At 47.7% G+C, this 25,010-nt stretch overlaps 2 non-coding genes and 1 pseudogene across 2 annotated transcripts; all 3 read left to right on the forward strand.

Annotated features, from left to right (window-relative positions):
• Window positions 1–1,099: 1,099 nt before the first annotated feature.
• On the forward strand, window positions 1,100–2,630 carry LOC149548677 (18S ribosomal RNA; annotated as a pseudogene).
• Window positions 2,631–3,336: 706 nt separating this feature from the next.
• On the forward strand, window positions 3,337–3,490 carry LOC149548678 (5.8S ribosomal RNA). The gene has a single exon (XR_016354840.1). It is a non-coding gene; the product is annotated as a 5.8S ribosomal RNA (ribosomal RNA).
• Window positions 3,491–3,715: 225 nt separating this feature from the next.
• Window positions 3,716–7,120, forward strand: LOC149548679 (25S ribosomal RNA). Its single transcript, XR_016354912.1, has one exon. It is a non-coding gene; the product is annotated as a 25S ribosomal RNA (ribosomal RNA).
• Window positions 7,121–25,010: the final 17,890 nt, after the last annotated feature.

Raw genomic sequence — 25,010 nt, forward strand, 5'->3', positions numbered from 1 at the left:
TCAGATGTGAAATTCTGGGAGGACTTGTTGAAGTATGGCCATTTGTACAGGGTGCACCAAAAAGCATGTAGGGGGCATATGCCTGGGAAATGGATGTCTCTGAGTGTCCTTACTCGGTCACATGTGTGGTGTACATCTTTGCATTACGACTCTACTACGAGCATTTGTGATTCGAGGATTTTGGGGGAACGGGTTTCGTACGAGATGTTCTTCTCAGGCTTTTTGCCGAGATGTGGGTGCTCGTAGGTGGTTCCCTCATGGTGCAGTTCTTCGGTATGTGCATGTGCATGAGATTGAAGCTTGTTCGACAATGCTAGTGTGAGAGTGTTCACCCATAGGAACTTTTTTGTACCTGTGCTTCCAGATCACGTGTCACGGGGAACGGTTAGTGAGGCTGTGCTGGGAAAGGAGATATTTTCCAGAGGTTAGACATGTCTGTGTATGTGGGTAGGCTCTCATCACCTATAAATGTGTGGAGGGGGTGTTATACACAATGCCCTTGAGTGGCCTTATAATTGAGGTGGTCGCGTACACAGTGATGCCCTCGCCAATCGCATAACCAGCCATGTTTTTGACTCCCATGACCCTTCACCCTTCAGCACGATGGTCTCTATTGGCACTTCGGCAACCAGCTCTTCATCATGGGAAAATGTTTGTTGCGATTGAGAAGGATTTTTTCTGTGTGGGTGCACCTCAACAGGCGTGTAGGAGGCATATGCCTGGGAAATGGATGTCTCTGAGTGGCCTTACAATTGAGGTGGCTACGTGCGCGGTGCATCTCATACAGACTCGAAGCTTCCTTCCGAGTAGTGGCGACAGCAAGTTCGAGGGTAAAGGGTTCCGTACGGGATGTTCTTCCCAGGTGGCTGTGAACCAAGGCTCCCTATTCGACCCTCTCCGGTCAACAATAGGACACTTTCCTCTTGAGTGAAATCTTTGAGCATTGTGAGTCCTGCATGTGCTGTGAACATCATTCTTGTTGCTTGTGCGACGGATTATATTTGGATGCATGATGGAGCGAATGCAAATTTCAATTTCCCATCGCGGTGGGCATCCCTTGGCTATAGCAGGACTTGGGGGTCCCCTCATTGTTAGAAGCTACTTGGTCGATCCTGCCAGTAGTCATATGCTTGTCTCAAAGATTAAGCCATGCATGTCTAAGTATGAACTATTTCAGACTGTGAAATTGCGGATGGCTCATTAAATCAGTTATAGTTTCTTTGATGGTACTTTGCTACTTGGATAACTGTAGTATTTCTAGAGCTAATACATGCACCAAATCCCAACTCTCGGAAGGGATGCATTTATTAGATAAAAGGCCAGTGCGGGCTCGCCCGCTATTCTGGTGATTGATGATAACTCGACGGATTGCACGGCCTTTGTGCTGGCGATGCTTCATTCAAATTTTTGCCCTATCTAATTTCGATGGTAGGATAGAGGCCTACCATGGTGGTGATGGGTGACGGAGAATTAGGGTTCGATTCCGAAGAGGGAGCCTGAGAAATGGCTACCACATCCAAGGAAGGCAGCAGGCGTACAAATTACCCAATCCTGACACGGGGAGGTAGTGACAATAAATAACAATACTGGGTCATCATGGTCAGTCTGCCTTCTGGGTGTGCACTGGCCCTTACGTCCCTTCTACCGGCGGCGTGTTCCTGGCCTTTGGGACCAGAGTAATCATTAATAGGGACTGTCGGGGGCATTCGTATTTCATTTTCAGAGGTTAAATTCTTGGATTTATGGAAGATGAACCACTGCGAAAGAATTTGCCAAGGATGTTTTCATTAATCAAGAATGAAAGTTGGGGGCTTGAAGATGATCAGATATCGTCCTAGTCTCAACCATAAATGATGTCGACCAGGGATCGGCGGATGTTGCTCTAAGGACTCTGCCAGCACCTTCTGAGAAATCAGAGTGTTTGGGTTCTAGGGGGAGTATGGTCGCAAGGCTGAAACTTAAAGGAATTGACGGAAGGGCACCACCAGGAGTGGAGCCTGGGGCTTAATTTGACTCAACACGGGGAAACTTACCAGGTCCAGACATAGTAAGGATTGACAGATTGAGAGCTCTTTCTTGATTCTATGGGTGGTGGCGCATGGCCGTTCTTAGTTGGTGGAGCGATTTTTCTGGTTAATTTTGTTAACGAACGAGACCTCAGTCTGCTAACTAGCTACGCAGAGGTTCCCCTTCGCGGCCAGCTTCTTAGAGGGACTATGGCCTCCTAGGCCATGGAAGTTTGAGGCAATAACAGGTCTGTGATGCCCTTAGATGTTCTGGGCTGTAGGCGCACTACACTGATGCAACCAATGAGTTTCTCTCCTTGGCCCAAAAGGTTTGGGAAATCTTGCCAAATTGCATCATGATGGGGATAGACCATTGCAATTATTGATCTTCAACGAGGAATTACTAGTAAGCGCGAGTCATCAGCTCGTGTTGACTACGTCCTTGCCCTTTGTACACATCGCCCGTCGCTCCTACCAATTGAATGATCTGGTGAAATGTTCGGATCATGGCGACGACGACGGTTCCTGTCGGCAACATCGTGAGAAGTTCACTGAACCTTATCATTTAGAGGAAGGAGAAGTCGTAACAAGGTTACCGTAGGTGAACCTGCGGTAGGATCATTGTCAGTTTGAGACCCTGAAGCATGTAGGAGATGGAGCTGGCCTCCTCCCCACCCCTAAAATCTTGGCGACGTGTGGACACTCGGCCCTACAGCGATGTGCTGGACGGCCAAGCTATGGGTCCAGCACCATCAAGGTCGAGGGTCACATCGAATGCCCGTGATTGAAAGCGTGGATTCCTCGCAGGGTGAAGAAGAGACTCGGATGCAATCTGGATTAGGATTAGTGCCTTTGAATGATGTCCGCATCAGAGCGAGAGGTCTCTACTTAGTTGCAGTTCAGAGGGGGTCCGAGCCTCATCCCCCGTTGAGATTTCATGGTTCAATCACATGTGCGGCACTATGCCAGGGATCTGTCATTTCGACGACGGAAAGTCAGGACTGCTGCAACCCCCTGTTGCCTTTCCTAGGTGTGTTGACTCGTCGCTTGGAGCATTCTATGTTTAGGATGGGTGCACTCGCATGATTTGTGGGGCAGGGGCCCCGTCCACTAACATGGCTCTCCCATGCCTCGCCTCCCACCTTTGCAAGGTGATGGGGTGGGGACACACCACAGCATTCCTCGTTGCACCCGTTGGGTGCTCAGGGTTCAGGATGTGTCAATACCCAACACATGGGTGCATCGCGCACCTTAGAAATCCAAAGAACAAAGTGCGAGCCAGCGCCTTGTGCACTTGGGTCACTGAAAGACAAAAATAAAACAAAATCATGACTCTTGGCAACGGATATCTTGGCTCTCAACACGATGAATAATGTAGCAAAATGCGATACTTAGTGTGAATTGCAGAATCCTGTGAATCATCAAGTCTTTGAACGCAAGTTGCGCCTGAGGCCTCGGCCAAGGGCACGTCTTCTTGGGCGTCACAACAAAATTTTTTTTCCCTCCCCAACAAGGAGCGGAGATGGTCATCCACATCTGCAAGTGGTGCGCAGTCAGCTGAAATGAGCATGAGGTCTGTCGATCCATCGCGATGAGCGATGGCTCGCAAAGGCTAGCGTAGGTTTGTGCCAATCGAATGATTCCTCACGAGGAACTTTATTCTAGGCTCAGCGGCCCACTGTAGTGCAGGCATTGCTGCATCTCTACCATGTCCCCAAGTCAGGCGTGAGTACCCACTGAGTTTAAGAATATCAATAAGCGAAGGAAAAGAAACTTACCAGGATTCCCCTAGTAATGGCGAGCAAACCAGAAAGAGCCCAGCATGGAAATCGATGGTCGCGCCTGTCGAATTGTAGTCTATAGAAGCATCCTCAGTGATGGACTAGGCCCAAGTCCCCTGGAAGGGGGTGCCAGAGAGGGTGAGAGCCCCTTTGGGTCCAGACCCTGTCGCACCATGAGGCGCTGTCGACGAGTCAGGTTGTTCAGGAATGAAGCCCTAATCGGGTGGTAAATTATGTCCAAGGCTAAATACGAGCGAGAGATAGATAGCGAAAAAGTACCACGAGGGAAAGATGAAAAGGACTTTGAAAAGAGAGTTAAAGAGTGCTTGAAATTGCCAAGAGGGAAGTGGATGAAGGCCTACAATGTGCCCCAGTTGGATGCAGAATGGTGTGAGCAGGTCCGCCGCTCGGTTCGAGGGACGTGTCAGCCCGAGCTATCGCGGTGGCAAAAGTGCGACCTTCTAGTCACACAAATACTTCCATCGCGGTGGTCAACGAGCGAAGCGCGTGATTTTACGGTGGGCTCTCGGGCACCTATGTGCTCATGGCACTGGCTAGCAGGCTTTCCATCCGACCCGTCTTGAAACATAAACCAAGGAGTCTAACATGTGTGCGAGTTGGCGGGTTGGGAAAACCTGCGAGGCACAAGGAAGTTGACTGGCGAGATCCCCTCTCAGGGGGTGCACCACCGACCGACCCTGATCTTCTGTGAAGGGTTTGAGTGCGAGCACACCTGTTGGGACCCGAAAGATGGTCAACTATGCTTGAGTAGGGCGAAGCTAGAGGAAACTCTGGTGGAGGCCCGCAGTGATACTGACATGCAAATCGTTCGTCTGACTTGGGTATAGGGGCGAAAGACTAATCGAATTGTCTAGTAGCTGGTTTCCTTCGAAGTTTCCCTCAGGATAGCTGGAGCTCATGTGTGAGTTTTATCGGGTAAAGAAAATGATTAGATGCATCAGGGGCGTAACGCCCTCGACCTATTCTCAAACTTTAAATAGGTAAGTCAGCGCGGCTACTCTGTTGAGCCATGCCACGGAATCGCAAGCTCCAAGTGGGCCATTTTTGGTAAGCAAAATTGGCGATGCAGGATGAACCGAAAGCCAAGTTATGGTGCCAAATTGCGCGCTAACCCAGATCCCACAAAGTGTGTTGGTTGATTAAGATAGTAGGACGGTGGTCATGGAAGTCAAAATCCGCTAAGGAGTGTGTAACAACTCACCTTCCGAATCAACTAGTCCCAAAAATGGATGGTGCTGAAGTGCGCAACCTATACTTGGCCGTCGGGGCAAGTGTCAGGCTCCGATGAGTAGGAGGACGCGGGGGTTGTTGCAAAACCCTTGGCGTGAGCCTAGGTGGACCGGCCCCCAGTGCAGATCTTGGTGGTAGTAGCAAATATTCAAATGAGAACTTTAAAGACTGAAGTGGGGAAAGGTTCCATGTGAACAGCACTTGGACATGGGTTAGTCGATCCTAAGAGATGGGGAAACCCTGTTTCAAGGGCGCACTTTGCATGATCATCAAAAGGAAATCGGGTTAATATTCCCGAACTGGGACGTGGCGGCAGACAATAATGTTAGGAAATCTGGAGACATCGGCGAGGGCCCCAGGAAGAGTTATCTTTTCTTTTTAACAGCCTGCCCACCCTGAAATCGGTTCAACCGGAGATAGGGTCCAGCAGCTGGAAGAGCACCGCACGTCCCGTGGTGTTTGGTGTGCCTTCGGTAGCCCTTGAAAATCTAGAGGACCGAGTACCATTCACACCCGATCATACTCATAACCGCATCAGGTCTCCAAGGTGAACAACCTCTAGTCAATAGAACAATGTAGGTAAGGGAAGTCGGCAAAATGGATCCGTAACTTTGGGAAAAGGATTGGCTCTGAGGGTTGGGCCTAGGGGTCTGCGCCCCAAACTCGTGGGCTATTGGCGGCCTGCCCGAGCTATTCCCACGGTGAGGGCAGGCCGTCGCATGCTGATCGGGCGACGGACGCAGGACGCCCCCTTCGGAGGGCTTTCCCTAGGCGATGAACAGTCAACTCAGAACTGGTATGAACAAGGGGAATCTGACTGTTTAATTAAAACAAAGAATTATGATGGTCCCTGCGGATGCTGATGCAATGTGATTTCTGCCCAGTGCTCTGAATGTCAAAGTGAAGAAATTCAACCAAGTGCGGGTAAACAACGAGAGTAACTATGACTCTCTTAAGGTAGCCAAATGCCTCATCATCTAATTAGTGACGTGCATGAATGGATTAACAAGATTCCCACTGTCCCTATCTACTATCTAGTGAAACCACAGCCAAGGGAACAGGCTTGGCGGAATCAGCGGGGAAAGAAGACCTTGTTGAGCTTGACTCTAGTCTGACTTTGTGAAATGACTTGAGAGGTGTAGAATAAGTGGGAGCTTTCGAGCGCAAGTGAAATACCACTACTTTTAACGTTATTTTACTTATTTCGTGCGACAAAGACGGGGCAATGCCCCTATTTTTGGCCCTAAGCTGCGTCTTGGCGTGGCGATCCGGGCGGAAGACATTGTCAGGTGGGGAGTTTGGCTAGGGTGGCACATTTGTTAAAAGATAACATAGGTGTCCTAAGATGAGCTCAACGAGAATAGAAATCTCGTGTGGAACAAAAGGGTAAAAGCTCATTTGATTTTCATTTTCAGTACGAATACAAACCATGAAAGCGTGGCCTATCGATCCTTTAGACTTTCAGAATTTGAAGCTAGAGGTGTCAGAAAAGTTACCACAGGGATAACTGGCTTGTGGCAGCCAAGCATTCATAGCGACGTTGCTTTTTGATCCTTTGATGTTAGCTCTTCCTATCATTGTGAAGCAGAATTCACCAAGTGTTGGATTGTTCACCCACCAATAGGGAACGTGAGCTGGGTTTAGACCATCGTGAGACAGGTTAGTTTTACCCTACTGATGATCCACGCCGCAATAGTAATTCAACTTAGTACGAGAGGAACTGTTGATTCACACATTTGGTCATCGCGCTTGGTTGAAAGGCCAGTGGCGCAAAGCTACCGTGTGTCAGATTATGACAGAATGCCTCTAAGTCAGAATCCACGCTAGATGTGGCGCATATCTCTCTTCGGCTACATCGTGACCCGCAGTAGGGGTGCTCTTGCACTCCCAGGGGCCCATGTCATTGGCCATCTTCGATCGGTGCACTAGCTCGTTCGAGCAGCCTTGGATATTAATTTCAAGCAGTCGGCGAGAAGAATCTTTTGCAGACGACTTAAATAAGTGACTGGGTATTGTAAGTGCCAAATTCCAGACGGGAGGGAGGGGTTTTGTAGAAATTTTTGCCAGGGCAGAAAAATCTCCTGAGTGCCAAATTTTGGGTGAGTGGGGTTTTGTAAAATTTCCACGATGGCAAAAAAATCTCCCGAGTCCCAAATTCTGAGCTGGTGGGGTTTGCAATTTTCAGAAGGGCAGAAAAATTTCCCAAGTGTCGAATTCCCCGCGGGTGGGGTTTTGTGATTTCTGCGAGTGCGAAAAAGTCTTCCAAGTGCAATTTCTATGTGGGTCGGGTTTGCAATTTCTATGAGGGCAGAAAAATCTTCCAAGTCCAAATTTTGGGCGGGCGAGGTTTCATAATTTCCAAGTGCCAAATTCTGAGCGGGTGGGGTTTGTAAATTCCACGAGGGCAAAAAAATCTTCCAAGTCCAAATTTCGAGCGGGTGGGGTTTGTAAATTTTTGTGAGGGCAGAAAAATCTTTCGACTGCAAATTCCAGGCAGGTCCCCGGGTTTTGTAATTTTCACGAGGGCAGACAACTCATGTACGTGATCCAAAATCGGTCAACTTATTTTTTTGGTTAACGCCCAAAGTTTTGAACTCAAATCGAGTTGGCTACCCCGACTCAAATCGCCTTCAAATTTTTTGCACAACGCATGTCACCGTGCTCGACTTGATTCTAAGTTCCCTGAGTCATGTAGGTGGTCCAAAAGAGGTCAACTTTTTTTTTTTGGGTTAATGCCCAAAGTTTTCAACTCGAACCGTGTCGGCAACCCTGACACGAATTGCCCCAACTACCCAAACCTTGACTCAAATCGCGTCGAGCCTTAACTGCCTCCAATTTTTTCACACGACTCATGTCACCGTGCTTGACATGATTCTAAGTGCGCCGAGTCATGTGCGTGATCCAAAGGCGGTCAACTCTTTTTTTGGGTTAACACCCAATGTTTTCAACCCAAATTGTGTTGGCAACCCCAACTCGTATCGCCTCGAGCCTTAACCACCTCCAATTCTTTCGTAGGACTCATGTCACCATGCTCGACTTGGTGCCTCGAGTCATGTATGTGATCCAAAGGTGGTTAACTTCTTCCTTCTTTGGTTAACACCCAAAGATTTCAACCCGAATCATGTCAGCAACCCCGACTCAAATCACCTCGAGCCTTATCGCCTACAATTTTTTTGAACCACTCATGTCACCGTGCTTGACTTGATTCTATGCACCCCAAGTCATGTACGTGATCCAAAAGCGATTAACTCTTTTTTTGGCTAACGGCCAAAGTTTTCGAATCGACTCAGCTACCTCGACTCGAATTGCCTCGAGCCTTAACTGCCTCCATTTTTTTTTCGCTCGACTCATGTAACCGCACTCGACTTGATTCTGAGTGGCCCGAGTCACTTACGTGATCCAAAATTGGGTAAATTTTTCTTTTTTCTTTTTTTTGTCAAGTCCCAAAGTTTTGAACTTGGATAGAGTCGGATGCCCTGACTCGAGTCATCTCAAAATTTTTTGCACGACTCATGTCACCGTGCTCGATTTGATTCTAAGTGCCCCGAGCCATGTACGGGATCCAAAAGCAGTTAACTTTTTCTTTTTGGTTAACGCCCAAAGTTTTCAACCCGACCCACCTCAAGCCTTAATGGCCTCCAATGTTTTTGCACATCTCATGCCATCGTCGACTTTTCACTCGAATCATGTCACCTAGGGCACCTCAATGCTACGTGACCTGAGCCCTATGCGCGAATCAAAACCGGGTAACATTTTTTTTTGAACTCCCAAAATTTCATTCTTTTTTTCCTTATGGGGCCTATCATGATCTCTTTTTATAAAGAAAATTCTCAAATCGGATCATTTCGGCTACCCTACATCGAATCTGGCTAGCTAGGCATAACGCCTCGAGTCGGCTCGGCAATACGTGAACAGAAACTTGTGCATGATCCAAAAGTGGGTAACTTGTTTTTTATTTTATTTTGTAATGCCCAAAATTTAGCACTTTTCGCTGTACAGGGCCTCCCATGATTTTTTTAAATTTTTTTTTCCCTTGGTTGACCCACTCTGGCGACCCAGTCGGGTCGCTCGAGGTTGGGGCGACAGAGTCGGGTGACCCAAGTTGGGTCGACCCAGGCATGCGATCCTGGCTGGGGACAGCAAGTCGATTCTATAAGTTTGCTTGCCAATTTTGCTAGCCAGGTTGGCTCACCAAGTCATTTAAGTCCTTTCATCAAGTCACCCCACCAAGTACTCTCACCAAGTCAACTCTTTAGGTCCATTCATAGAGTCACCCCACCAAGTCGACCCTTCAAGTGCGTTCATCAAGTCACCCCACCAAGTCGACTCTTTAAGTTCATTCATCAGGTCACCCCGCTAGGTCAGCCCACAAATTACTCTCACCAAGTTGACTCTTTAAGTTTGTTCATCAAGTCACCCCACCAGGATGACCCACCAAGTGGACTCTTTAAGTTCGTTCATGAAGTCACTCTGCCAAGTCGGCCCACCAAGTCGACTCTTTAAGTTCATTCATCAAGTCACCCCGTCAGGTCAGCCCACCAACTACTCTCACCAAGTCGACTCTTTAAGTTTGCTCACCAAGTCACCCCGCCAGGTCGGCCCACCAAGTTGACTCTTTAAGTTCATTCGTCAAGTCACCCCATCAGGTCAGCCCACCAACTACTCTCACCAAGTCGACTCTTTAAGTTTTCTCACCAAGTCACCCTGCCAGGTCGGCCCACCGAGTACTCTCACCAGGTTGACTCTTTAGGTTTGTTCATCAGGTCACCCCACCAAGTAGTCTCACCAAGTCGACTCTTTAAGTTCGTTCATCAAGTCGCTCCGCTAGGTCGGCCAGCCAAGTACTCTCACTAAGTTGACCCTTTAAGTTCGGTCATCAAGTCACCCCGCCAGGTCGGCCCACCAAGTACTCTCACAAAGTTGACTCTTTAGGTTCGTTCATCAATTCACCCCGCCAGCTCGGCCCACCAAGTTCTCTCACCAGGTTGACTCTTTAAGTTCGTTCATCAAGTCACCCCGCCAGTTTGACCCACCAAGTACTCTCACAAAGTCGACTCTCTAAGTTTGTTCATCAAGTCACCCTGCCAGCTCAGCCCACCAAGTACTCTCACCAAGTCACCCCACTAGTTCGACCCACCAAGTCGAGCATTTAAGTTTGTGCATCAAGTCACCTGGCCAAGTCAGCCCACCAAGTCGACTCTTTAAGTTTGTTCATCAAGTCACCCAGCCAGGTCGGCCCACCAAGTCCCCAAGTACTCTCACCAAGTCAACTCTCTAAGTTCGTTCATCAAGTCACCCCGCCAGGTCGGCCCACCAAGTCGAATCTTTAAGTTCGTTCATCAAGTCACCCCACCAAGTACTCTAACCAAGTCGATTCTTCAAGTGCGTTCATCAAGTCACCCAACCAAGTACTCTCACCAAGTTGACTCTTTAACTATGTTCATCAAGTCACCCCACCAAGTACTCTCACCAATTTGACTCTTTAAGTATGTTCATCAAGTCACCACACCAAGTACTCTCACCAAGCCAACTCTTTAGGACTGTTCATCAAGTCACCTCGCCAAGTTGACCCTTGAAGTCAGTTCATCAAGTCAACCCACCAAGTACTCCCACCAAGTCGACTCTTTAAGTCAGTTCACGAAGTCACCCAACCAGGTCGGCCCACCAAGTACTCTCACCAAGTCGACTCTTTAAGTCCTTTCATCAGGTCACCCCACCGAGTACTCTCTCCAAGTCAACTCTTTAGGTCCGTTCATCAAGTCACCCCGCATAGTCGGCCCTTTAAGTTCGTTCATCAAGTCACAACACCAAGTCGACTCTTTAAGTCCTTTCATCAAGTCACCAGAACAACTACTCTCACCAAGTCGACTCTAAAAGTTTGTTCATCAAGTCACCCCACCAGTTCGGCCCACCAATTACTCTCACCAAGTCGACTCTTTAAGTCCATTCATCAGTTCACCCCGCCAAGTACTCTCACCAAGTCAACTCTTTAGGTTCATTCATCAAGTCACCCCGCCAAGTCGACCCTTTAAGTCCATTCATCAAGTTGCCCCACCAAGTACTCTCACCAAGTTGACTCTTTAAGTCCTTTCATCAAGTCACCCCACTAAGTCAACTCTTCAAGTCCGTTCATCAAGTCACCAGAACAAGTACTCTAACCAAGTCGACTCTTTAAGTTCATTCATAAAGTCACCCCACTAGGTCGGCGCACCAAGTACTCCCACCAAGTCGACTCTTTAAGTTTGTTCATCAGTTCACCCTGCCAAGTACTCTCACCAAGTTGACTCTTTAAGTCTGCTCATCAAGTCGAGCCACCTAGTACTCTAACCAAGTTGACTCTTTGAGTCCGTTCATCAAGTCGACCCACCAAGTACTCTAACCAAGTCGATTCTTCAAGTGCGTTCATCAAGTCGCCCCACCAAGTACTCTCACCAAGTCAACTCTTTAAGTCCTTTCATCAAGTCATCCCACCAAGTACTCTCACCAAGTCAACTCTTTAGGTCTGTTCATAGAGTCACCCCACCAAGTTGACCCTTCAAGTGCGTTCATCAAGTCACCCCACCAAGTCGACTCTTCAAGTTCGTTCATCAAGTCACCCCGCCAGGTCAGCCCACAAATTACTCTCACCAAGTCGACTCTTTAAGTTCGTTCATCAAGTCACCCCGCCAGGTCAGCCCACTAAGTGGACTCTTTAAGTTCATTAATGAAGTCACTCTGCCAAGTCGGCCCACCAAGTCGACTCTTTAAGTTCGTTCATCAAGTCACCCCACCAGGTCAGCCCACCAACTACTCTCACCAAGTCGATTCTTTAAGTTTGCTCACCAAGTCACCCCGCCAGGTCAGCCCACCGAGTACTCTCACCAGGTTGACTCTTTAGGTTTTTTCATTAGGTCACCCCACCAAGTAGTCTCACCAAGTTGACTCTTTAAGTTTGTTCATCTAGTCGCTCTGCCAGGTCGGCCTGCCAAGTACTGTCACCAAGTCGACCCTTTAAGTTCGGTCATCAAGTCACCCCGCCAGGTCGGCCCACCAAGTAATCTCACAAAGTCGACTCTTTAGGTTCGTTCATCAATTCACCCTACCAGCTCGACCCACCAAGTTCTCTCACTAGGTCGACTCTTTAAGTTTTTTCATCAAGTCACCCTGCCAGTTCGACCCACCAAGTACTCTCACAAAGTCGACTCTCTAAGTTCGTTCATCAAGTCACCCTGCCAGCTCAGCCCACCAAGTACTCTCACCAAGTCACACCACTAGTTCAACCCACCAAGTCGACTCTTTAAGTTCGTTCATCAAGTCACCCGACCAAGTTGGCCCACCAAGTCGACTCTTTAAGTTCGTTCATCAAGTCATGTGACCAGGTCAGCCCACCGAGTACTCTCACCAAGTCGACTCTTTAAGTTTGTTCATCAAGTCACCCGGCTAGGTCAGCCCACCAAGTCACCAAGTACTCTCACCAAGTCGACTCTCTACGTTCGTTCATCGAGTCACCTCGCTAGGTCAGCCCACCAAGTTGAATCTTTAAGTTCATTCATCAAGTCACCCCACCAAGTACTCTAACCAAGTCGATTCTTCAATTGCATTCATCAAGTCACCCGACCAAGTACTCTCACCAAGTCGACTCTTTAACTATGTTCATCAAGTCACCCCACCAAGTACTCTCACCAATTCGACTCTTTAAGTCTGTTCATCAAGTCACCACACCAAGTACTCTCACCAAGTCAACTCTTTAGGACCGTTCATCAAGTCACCTCACCAAGTCGACCCTTGAAGTCCATTCATTAGGTCACCCCACCAAGTTCACCAGGTCAGCCCACCAAGTACTCTCACCAAGTCGACTCTCTAAGTCTTTTAATTAGGTCACCCCACCGAGTACTCTCGCCAAGTCAACTCTTTAGGTCCGTTCATCAAGTCACCCCACAAAGTCAACCCTTTAAGATCGTTCATCAAGTCACCCCACCAAGTCGACTCTTTAAGTCCTTTCATCAAGTCACCAGAAAAACTACTCTCACCAAGTCGACTCTATAAGTCCGTTCATCAAGTCACCCCACTAGGTCGGCCCACCAAGTACTCCCACCAAGTCGACTCTTTAAGTTTGTTCATCAGTTCACCCCGCCAAGTACTCTCACCAAGTCAACTCTTTAGGTTTGTTCATCAAGTCACCCTGCCAAGTCGACCCTTTAAGTCCATTCATCAAGCCGCCCAACCAAGTACTCTCACCAAGTTGACTCTTTAAGTCCTTTCATCAAGTCACCCCACCAAGTCAACTCTTCAAGTCCGTTCATCAAGTCACCAGAACAAGTACTCTAACCAAGTCGACTCTTTAAGTCCATCCATAAAGTCACCCCACCAGGTTGGCGCACCAAGTACTCCCACCAAGTCGACTCTTTAAGTCCGTTCATCAGTTCACCCCGCCAAGTACTCTCACCAAGTTGACTCTTTAAGTCTGATCATCAAGTCGAGCCACCAAGTACTCTCACCAAGTCGACTCTTTGCGTCCGTTCATCAAGTTGCCCCACCAAGTACTCTAACTAAGTCGATTCTTCAAGTGCGTTCATCAAGTTGCCCCACCAAGTACTCTCACCAAGTCGACTCTTTAAGTCCTTTCATCAAGTCACCCCACCAAGTAGTCTCACCAAGTCAACTCTTTAGTACCGTTCATACAGTCACCCCACCAAGTCGACCCTTCAAGTGCGTTCATCAAGTTGCCCCACCAAGTTGACTCTTCAAGTCTGTTCATCAAGTCACCAGAACAAGTACTCTAACCAAGTTGACTCTTTAAGTCCATCCATAAATTCACCCCACTAGGTCACCGCACCAAGTACTCCCACCAAGTTGACTCTTTAAGTCCGTTCATCAGTTCACCACGCCAAGTACTCTCACCAAGTTGACTCTTTAAGTCTTCTCATCAAGTCGAGCCACCAAGTACTCTCACCAAGTCGACTCTTTGAGTCCGTTCATCAAGTCGCCCCACCAAGTACTCTAACCAAGTCAATTCTTCAAGTGCGTTCATCAAGTCACCCCACCAAGTATTCTCACCAAGTCGACTCTTTAAGTCCTTTCATCAAGTCACCCCACCAAGTACTCTCACCAAGTCAACTCTTTAGGTCTGTTCATAGAGTCACCCCACCAAGTAGACCCTTCAAGTGCATTCATCAAGTTGCCCCACCAAGTCAACTCTTTAAGTTAGTTCATTAAGTCACCTTGCCAGGTTGGCCCACCAAGTACTCTCACCAAGTCGACTCTTTAAGTTTGTTCATCAAGTCACCCTGCCAGGTTGGCCCACCAAGTCGACTATTTAAGTTCATAAAATGGGTACCCGAGCCATTCTACTTGAGTCATAATTCTCAAATTGGGTAGCTTCCGATATAAAATGGTTGTCGAGCCATTCTAGTCAGTCTCCAAAAATTGATCAATTTACCCCCCTGACTGATGCAATCAAATCGCCTAACCAATGCCAATCTTTGTCTTCGTTGACAACCTCATGAAAAATGGGGTCGTGGATAGCTATTCGGTCACATTTTTCATTGAATTGGGTTTTAAGGTACTTGTGCACTGAATGTACATTTATGATGTAGAGTAAGCCTTGCACTAATAGCTTATATAGGGGAGGTAGTGTGCTTGAAAAATGGTGGGTGAGCCAGCTTGGCCGAGCCGATCTGGGTGAGCTGTTCTGGTCGAGCCATGCTGGCCGAGCCGATCTGGGCGAGCCATTCTGGCCAACCCGATCTGGGCGAGCCATGCTGGCCAAGCCTTGCTGGCCGATCCGATCTAGGCAAGCCATGTTGGGCGACCCAGTCTGGGCGAGCCGTTCTGGCTGAGCCATGCTGGTCGAGCCGATCTGGGCGAGCCGTTCTGGCCGAGCCATGCTGGCCGAGCCAATTTGGGTGAGCCGTTCTGGTCGAGCCGTGCTGGCCGAGCTGATCTGGGTGAACCGATCTGGGTGAGCCATTCTGGCCGAGCCATGCTAGCCGAGCCGATTTGGGCGAGCCATGCTGTCCGACCCGATCTGGCTGAGCTCCAAAAACGGTGTCGTGGATGGCTGTTTGGTCACATTTTCATTGAATTAGATTTTTAAGGGAGTTGTCCATCCTATCACAGATTTCTAATGCAGAGCGAGCCTCGCACTAATAGCTTATATAGGAGAGGTTGTTGCCACAAGCCTCTCCCATGCCCCTTTCATTCATTCAACATTGGTGTCTAGGCGGAACGGATTGTTGGGTTTTCAAATGGTGTATGCTAATGTTGAATCAATGAAAGGGGCATGAAGCTATCTTAGTGCTTTTCCTCGGCTCTCCTTTAGATCATGTTTTTCGATGACTCAATTTTGGAAAAGGTGAGGCAGCGGTTGCCGATCCATGGCATGTCTTTTTGGTGATTTTAAAACTTGATCTAAACGTGAGCCCTTGTCTAGCACTCCAGCGTTGCTTAGAATAATGGCAATTTGCGATGGGTGCTCGGTGCTCTAGCAATTTGTCATGGTGTACTTATCACGGCTACATGGGAGCTTTAATATCGAAAGTTCTCGACAAAAAATGGTGGGCGAGCCATGCTGGCCGACCCGATCTGGGTGAGCCATGCTGGCCGACCCGATCTGGCTTAGCCATTTTCGTCGACCCGATCTGGCTCTTGTTTCTCACTCCATCAGCACAAATTCGAGAGTTGTTCGACAATGGTTGTCGTTCCAATGTGTCATTGCGGTGATCTGGAGAGCGATGCTAAGGGCGGGAGATTGCGTCTAGCATTTGGGGATGTTTATGCAAGCAAGCAGGGGAGCTTTTCTTATCAGAACCTCTTTGTGGCCTTTGAATATAGACCTAGTGCCGACGATATCGATGGATACGAGCCTTGGATTCTAAATTTGTTCAGCTAAAATTGGTTTTTGTGAGAGAAGGGTATGAAAGCACTTCCCGATTGCTACGTGGGAGCTCCCTAAGATCGCCTCTGTGCCAACTCAATTGGCACAACATTGGGAATGGTTCAAAAGTGGTTGTCGTTCCAATGTGTCATCGGGATGTCTCTGAATGCGGCCTTTTAAGGGCAAGCTCGCATCTAGCACTTGGATTGTGCATCGTCACAAGTGAATGGGGAGATCTCTCTGTGAATGGCGGCATGGCAATTGCAAGAGAAAATTAACTTAGTAGTCAGATCGTTGGCCTCGAGCCATTGTGACGGCCTTGCAATTTCTCTATAATTGCAACCTATATTTGCATAGTAGCAGAGTTTGCATGTAAGATTGGCCTTTGTTCTTGACAGTTCCAAGTACTCTCACCAAGTCACCAAGTCACCATGCTGGCCGACCCGATTTGGCCGAGCTATTCTAGCCGAGCCATTCTGGCCGACCCGATCTGGGTGAGCCATGCTGGCCGACCCGATCTGGCCGAGCTCCAAAAAAGGTGTCGTGGATGGCTATTTGGTCACATTTTTCATTGAATTGGATTTTTAAGGGAGTTTTCTATGCTATCGCAGATTTCTAATGTAGAGCGAGCCTCACACTAATAGCTTATATAGGAGAGGTTATTGCCGTGAGCCTCTCCCATGCCCCTTTCATTGATTCAACATTGGTGTCTAGGCCGATCAAATTGTTGCGTTTTCAAACGGTGTATGCTGATTTTGAATGAATGAAAGGGGCATGAAGCGATCTTAGTGCTTTTCCTCGGCTCTCCTTTAGATCATGTTTTCTGATGACTCAATTTTGGAAAAGGTGAGGCAGCGGTTGCCGATCCATGGTGTGTCTTTTTGGTGATTTTAAAACTTGATCTAAACGTGAGCCCTTGTCTAGTACTCCGAAGTTGCTTGGTATAATGGCAATTTGCTATGGGTGCTTGGTGCTCTAGCAATTTGTCAAGGTGTACTTATCATGGCTACATGGGAGCTTTAATATCAAAAGCTCTCGGTGAAAAATGGTGGCCGAGCCATGCTGGCCAACCCGATCTGGCTTAGCCATTTTCATCAACATGATCTGGCTCTTCTTTCTCACTCCATCGGCACAAATTTGGGAGTTGTTCGACAGTGGTTGTCATTCCAACATGTCATTGCAGTGATCTAGAGAGAGATGCTAAGGGAGGGAGCTTACGTCTAGCATTTGGGGATGTTTGTGCAAGCGAGCAAGGGAGCTTCTCTTATCGGAACCTCTCTGTGGCCTTTGAATATAGACCCAGTGCCGACGATATCGATGGATACAAGCCTTGGATTCTAAAATTGTTCAGCTAACATTGGTTTTTGTGAGAGATGGGTATGAAAGCACTTCCCAATCGATACACAGGAGCTCCCTAAGATCGCTTCTATGCCAATTCGATCGGCAGAACATTGGGAATGGTTCGACAGTGGTTGTCGTTCCAATGTGTAATCGGGATGTCTTGGAACGCGGCCTTTCAAGGGACAGCTCACGTCTAGCACTTGGATTGTGCATTGTCACAAGTGAATGGGGAGATCTCTCTATGAACAACGGCATGGTGATTGCAAGAGAAAATTCACTTATTAGTCGGAGCATTGGCCTCGGGCCATTGTGACGGCCTTGCAATTTCTCTATAATTGCAACCTATGTTTGCGCAGTAGCAGATTTTGCATGTAAGATTGGCCTTTGTTCTTGACAGTTCCAAGTACTCTCACCAAGTCAGCAAGTCACCATGCTGGCCGACCTGATCTAGCCGAGCCAATCTGAGCGAGCCATTCTGGCCAAGCCGATCTGGGCGAGCCATGCTGGTCGAGCCGTTCTGGGCATTCTCCAAAAATGGTGTCGTGGATGGCTATTTGGTCACATTTTTCATTGAATTAGATTTTTAAGGGAGTTGTCCGTGCTATCGCAGATTTCTAATGTAGAGCGAGCCTCACACTAATAGATTATATAGGAGAGGTTGTTGCCACGAGCGTCTCCCATGCCCCTTTCATTGATTCAACGTTAGTATCTAGGCGGATCAGATTGTTGGGTTTTCAAATGGTGTATGCTGATGTTGAATCAATGAAAGGGGCATGAAGCGATCTCAGTGCTTTTCCTCGGCTCTCCTTTAGATCATGTTTTCCGATGACTCAATTTTGGAAAAGGTGAGGCAGTGGTTGCCGATCCATAGCGTGTCTTTTTGGTGATTTTAAAACTTGATCTAAACGTGAGCCCTTCTCTAACACTCCGGCGTTTCTTGGTATAATGGCAATTTTCTATGGTTGCTCAGTGCTCTAGCAATTTGTCATGGTGTACTTATCGCAGCTACATGGGAGCTTTAATATCGAAAGCTCTTGGTGAAAAATGGTGGTCGGGCCATGTTGGCCGACCCGATCTGGCTTAGCCATTTTCATCGACCCGATCTGGCTCTTCTTTCTCACTCCATCGACACAAATTTGGGAGTTGTTCGATAGTGGTTGTCATTCCAATGTGTCATTGCGGTGATCTGGAGAGCGATGCTAAGCGTGGGAGCTTGCGTCTAGCATTTGGGGATGTTTGTGCAAGTGAGCAGGGGAGCTTCTCTTATCGGAACCTCTCCGTGGCCTTTGAATATAGACCCAGTGCCGATGATATCGACGGATACGAGCTTTGGATTCTAAAATTATTCAGCTAACATTCGTTTTTGTGAGAGATGGGTACAAAAGCACTTCCCGATCGATACGCAGGAGCTCCTTAAGATCGCCTCTGTGCCAACTCGATCGGCACAACATTGGGAATGGTTCAACAGTGGTTGTCATTCCAATGTGTCATCGGGATGTCTTGGAATGCGGCCTTTCAAGGGCGAGCTCGCGTCTAGCACTTGGATTGTGCGTCATCACAAGTGAATGGGGAGATCTCTCTGTGAACGGCGGCATGGTGATTGCAAGAGAAAATTGACTTAGTAGTCTGAGCATTGGCCTCGGGCCATTGTGACGGCCTTGCAATTTCTCTATAATTGCAACCTAGGTTTGCGCATTAGCAAAGTTTGCATGTAAGATTGCCCTTTGTTCTTGATAGTTCTAGGAGATGACCTCCAGAACTTTTGGATTGGGCCCCTTCAAGGTGAAATTCATCCAGTTGATTGGATGAGCTCGATGACCATTTCACTCCCTTGGCTCCATGAATTCAAATCCTTGCTCTCTCCCCAAAGTCGTTCTCTTTGCAACAACTTCTTTGGCAAAATAATTTTGGAATCATTCGGCAGTGGTTGTCATTCCAATGGTGCCATTGAGGTGGTTGCCTGGGCAGCGATTTGAAGGGTGAGCCATCGTCTCGCAGTTGGGCTGTGCATCACGGGTGACAAGGGAGCCTTTGTAATTGGAAGCTTCCCGTGACCATTTGATGAGAAGAGCCATTGCTTGTGTGAGCAAGGATGAATGCAGCCTCGAATTCCAAATGAAATCAACAACATCGGATCTATATATAAGAGCGGAATGAAGCAGCAACCCATTTTCTATGCGCGGCTCCCCAAAGTTGCTCGTCTTTCTCACTCCATCAGCACAAATTTGGGAGTTGTTCGACAGCGGTATGAAAGCACATCCCGATTGCTATGTGGGAGCTCCCTAAGGTCACCTCTGTGCCAACTTGATTGGCACAACATTGGGAATGGTTCGACAGTGGTTGTCATTCCAATGTGTCATCGGGGGATGTCTTGGAAAGTGGCCTTTCAAGGGTGAGCTCGCGTCTATCACTTGGATTGTGCATCATGTCACAAGTGAATGGGGAGATCTCTTTGTGAATGGAGGCATGGTGATTGCAATAGAAAATTGACTTAGTCAAAGCATTGGCCTCGAGCCACTGTGATGGCCTTGCAATTTCTCTTTAACTACAACCTATGTTTGCACAGTAGCAGAGTTTGCAAGTAAGATGGGCCTTGTTCTTGAGAGTTCCAGGAGATGACCTCTGGAACTTTTGGATTGGGCCCCTTCAAGGTGAAATTCATCTAGTTGACTGGATGAGCTCGATGACCATTTCAGTCCCTTGGCTCTATGAATTCACATCTCCTAACCAATGACAATCTTTTGCTCCTTATAGACGACCTCATAAAAAATTGGGTCATGAATGGCTGTTTGGTCAAAATTTTCAAGGATTTGGATTTTTAAGGTAGTTGTTAGTGTTTTCGCTATTTTCTAATGCAGAGCGAGCCTCGCACTAATAGCTTATATACGAGAGGTGGTTGCCGCGAGCCTCTCCCGTGCCCCTCTCATTGATTCAACACCAGTGTCAAGGCAGATGGATATGTCAGTTTTTGAAATGGTGGACGCCGACGTTGAATCAATTAGAGGGGCCTGAAGCCCACCCTCGATGTGCTATTCCTCTACTCTCCTTTAGATCATGTTTTCTTGTCACTCAGCTGGTGCAATTTTGGAAAAAGGTTTGGCAGCGGTTGCCAGCCCTCACCGCGTCTACTTGGTGATTTTACAACTCGATCTAAAATGGGAGCCCTCGTTTAGCACCTCCATCCGGTGTTGCTTGGGTATTGCATAAATTTATGCCATCGGTGAAAATCCCCCAATGAATGCCTACACTTGGACCCTCTCTTAGATCACCTTCTTTGATCACTCGACTGATGTAACTACGGAAGAGACTTGGCAGTGGTTGCCATTCTACACCGCGTCTGTTCTGCGATTTTGAAGTTGATCTAATGGCGAGCCCTTGTCTCTAGCCATGAGGTGGGTGCTTGGTGCTCTAGAAAAAAATTTTGCATGCCTATCATGGCTACAATGGGAGAGGTGGTTGCCGCGAGCCTCTCCCGTGCCCCCATCATTGATTCAATGCCGCTATCAGGGTGGATGGATATGTCAGATTTTGAAACGGTGGACGCCGATGTTGAATCAATTAGAGGGGCATGAAGCCCACCCTTGAGGGTTCTATTCCTAGACTCTCCTTTAGATCATGTTTTCTTGTCACTCAGCTGGCGCAATTTCAAAAAAAGGTTTGGTAGCAGTTGTCGGCGCTCACCGCGTCTACTTGGTGATTTTAAAACCTGATCTAAAATGGTAGCCCTCGTCTAGCACCTCCGTCCGGTGTTGCTCGGGTATTGCATAAATTTTTGCCATTGGCGCGAATCCCCCAAAAAATTCCTATGCTTGGACCCTCTCTTAGATCACCTTCTTTGATCACTCGACCGACGCAATTACAGAAGAGACTTGGCAGCGGTTGCCATTCTACACCATGTCTGTTCTGCGATTTTGATGTTGATCTAATGGCGAGCCCTTTTCTATAGCCATGAGGTGGGTGCTTGGCACTCTAGCAAAATTTTCTGTGTGCCTATCGCAGCTACAATGGGAGAGATGGTTTCCGCGAGCCTCTCCCGTGCCCCCCTCATTGATTCAACACCGCTATCAGGGTGGATGGATATGTCAGATTTTGAAAGGGTGGACGCCGACGTTGAATCAATTAGAGGGGCATGAAGCCCACCCTCGAGGGTGCTATTCTTGGAATCTCCTTTATATCATGTTTTCTTGTCCCTCAGTTGGCGCAATTTCGGAAAAAGGTTTGGCAGCGGTTGCCAGCCCTCACCGCGTCTACTTGGTGATTTTAAAACTCGATCTAAAATGGGAGCCCTCATCTAGCACCTCCGTCCGGTGTTGCTTGGGTATTGCATAAATTTATGCCATCAGCATGAATCCCCCAACGAATGCCTACACTTGGACCCTCTCTTAGATCACCTTCTTCGATCACTCGACCAACGCAACTACGGAAGAGACTTGGCAGCGGTAGCCATTCTACACCGCGTCTGTTCTGCAATTTTGAAGTTGATCTATTGGTAAGCCCTTGTCTATTGCCATGAGGTGGGTGCTTGGCACTCTAGCAAAATTTTTTGCGTGCCTATCATGGCTACAATGGGAGAGGTGGTTGTCACGAGCCTCTCCTGTGCCCCCCTCATTGATTCAACGCTGCTGTCAGGGCAGATGGATATTTCAAGGTTTGAAACGGTGGATGCCGACGTTGAATAAATTAGAGGGTCATGAAGCCCACCCTCGAAGGTACTATTCCTGGACTCTCCTTTAGATCATGTTTTCTTGTCACTCAGCTGGCACAATTTTGAAAAAAGGTTTGGCAGTAGTTTCCAACCCTTACCGCATCTACTTAGTGATTTTAAAACCTGATCTAAAATGGGAGCCCTCGTCTAGCACCTCCGTTTGGTGTTGCTCAGGTATTGCATAAATTTTTGCTATCGGTACGAATCCCCCAACAAATCCCTATCCTTGGACTCTCTCTTAGATCACCTTCTCTGATCACTCGACCAACACAATTACGGAAGAGGCTTGGCAGCAGTTGCCATTCTCCATCACATCTGTTCAGTAATTTCGATGTTGATCTAATGGTGAGCCCTTGTCTAGCCATGAGGTGGGTGCTTGGGGCTCTAGAAATTTTTTGTTTGCCTATCGTGGCTACAATGGGAGCTTTGATAACAAAAGCTCTCGGTGATCCTCCCCAATAGAATCAGTACTGGTGTTCATGAAAGACACGTTATTCGGATTTGGAATATTGGCACCAGCACCATTTCTATTGGGAGGGCCATGAAGCCATCCCAATTTTTCTATGCGAGGGCTCTCTCCCCAGAGTCATTCTCTATGCAAAAAATTCTTTGGCACAAAATTTTCAGAATGGTTCGGCAGCAGTTGTCATTCCAATGGTGTCGTTGTGGTGGTTGCCTGGGCAGCGATCTAAAGGGTGAGCTGTCGTCCAGCAGTTGGGCTGCACATCACGAGTGACAAGGGAGCCTCTGTGATTGGAAGCTCTGTGTGGCCATTCGATTAGAAGAGCCATTGCTTGTGTGAGAAAGGATCTATATAAGAGTAGAATGAAGCAGCAACATCCTGTTTTCTATGCGCGACTCCCAAAAGTTGCTCTTCTTTCTCACTCCATTGCCACAATTCTGGGAGTTGTTCAATAGTGGTTGTCATTCCAATGTGCCATTGCAGTGATCTAGAGAGTGATGCTAAGGGTGGCAGCTTATGTCTAGAATTTGGGATGTTTGTGCGAGCGAGCAGGGGAGCTTCTCTTATTGAAACCTCTCTGTGGCCTTTGTATATAGACCCAGTGGCGACGATATCAATGGATGTGAGCTGTTGGATTCCAAATTCGTTCATAGCTAACATTGGTTTTTGTGAGAGATGGGCATGAAAGCACATCTCAATTGCTACACGGGAGCTCCCTAAGGTCACCTCTGTGCCAACTCGATCGGCACAACATTTGGAATGGTTCGACAGTGGTTGTCATTCTAATGTGTCATCGGGGGATGTCATGGAAAGTGGTCTTTCTTTCAAGGGTGAGCTCGTGTCTAGCACTTGGATTGTGCGTCGCATCACAAGTGAATGGGGAGATCTCTCTGTGAACGGCGGCATGGTTATTGCAAGATAAAATTGACTTAGTCGGAGATGACCTTCGAAACTTTTGGATTGGGCCCCTTCAAGGTGAAATTCATCCAGTTGATTGAAAGAGCACGATGACCATTTTAGTCCCTTGGCTTCATGAACTCACATCTCCTAACCGATGACAATCTTTTGCTCCTCTGCCGACCTCATAAAAAATTGGGTCGTGAATGGCTGTTTGGTTAGAATTTTCAAGGATTTGGATTTTTAAGGCAATTGTCGGTGTGTTTGCTAATTTCTAATGCAGAGCAAGCCTCGCACTAATATCTTATATAGGAGAGGTGGTTACCGCGAGCCTCTCTCGTGCCCCTCTCATTCATTCAATGCCGATGTCATGGAAGATGGATATGTCAGATTTTCAAACGGTGGACGCCGACGTTGAATCAATTAGAGGGGCATGAAGCCCACCCTCGATGTGCTATTCCTCAACTCTCCTTTAGATCATGTTTTCTTGTCACTTAGCTGGCACAATTTCAGAAAAAGGTTTGGCAGTGGTTTCCAGCCCTCACCACATCTACTTGGTGATTTTAAAACTCGATCTAAAATGGGAGCACTCATCTAGCACCTCCGGCCGGTGTTGCTCGGGTATTGCATAAATTTATTCCATTGGCATGAATCCCCCAATGAATGCCTATGCTTGGACCCTCTCTTAGATCACTCGACTGACACAACTATGAAAGAGACTTGGCAGCGGTTGCCATTCTACACCGCATCTATTCTATGATTTCGAAGGTTATCTAATGGCGAGCCCTTGTCTCTATCCATGAGGTGGGTGCTTGGTGCTCTAGCAAAATTTTTTGCATGCCTATCATGGATACAATGGGAGAGGTGGTTGCCGCAAGCCTCTCCCATGCCCACCTCATTGATTCAATGCCGCTGTCAGGGTGGATGGATATGTCGAATTTTGAAATGGTGGATGCTGACGTTGAATCAATTAGAGGGGCATAAAGCCCACCATCAAGGGTTCTATTCCTAGACTCTCCTTTAGATCATGTTTTCTTGTCACTCAGCAGGTGCAATTTTGGAAAAAGGTTTGGCAGCGGTTGCCAGCCCTCACTGCGTCTACTTGGTGATTTTAAAAATTGATCTAAAATGGGAGCCCTCATCTAGCACCTCCATCCGGTGTTTCTCAGGTATTGCATAAATTTATGCCATCGACATGAATCCCCCAATGAATTCCTACGCTTGGACCCTCTCTTAGATCACCTTCTTCGATCACTTGACCGACGCAACTACGGAAGAGACTTGGCAGCGGTTGCCATTCTACACCGCGTCTGTTCTGCGATTTTGAAGTTGATCTAATGGCGAGCCCTTGTCTCTAGCCATGAGGTGGGTGCTTGGCGCTCTAGAAAATTTTTTTGCGTGCCTCTCACGACTACAATGGGAGAGGTGGTTGCCTTGAGCCTCTCCCATTCCCCCCTCATTGATTCAATGCCGCTGTCAGGGCGGATGGATATGTTGGATTTTGAAACGGTGGACGCTGACGTTGAATCAATTAGAGGGGCATGAAGCCCACCCTCGTGGGTGCTATACCTGGACTCTCCTTTAGATCATGTTTTCTTATCACTCAGCTGGTGCAATTTCAAAAAAAGGTTTGGAAATAGTTGCCAGCCCTCAGCGCGTCTACTTGGTGATTTTATAACTTGATCTAAAATGGGAGCCCTCGTCTAGCACC

Source organism: Cupressus sempervirens, chromosome 7, assembly GCF_028749045.1.
Source record: "Cupressus sempervirens isolate cs-2001-9-10 chromosome 7, ASM2874904v1, whole genome shotgun sequence".
Taxonomy (NCBI): domain Eukaryota; kingdom Viridiplantae; phylum Streptophyta; class Pinopsida; order Cupressales; family Cupressaceae; genus Cupressus; species Cupressus sempervirens.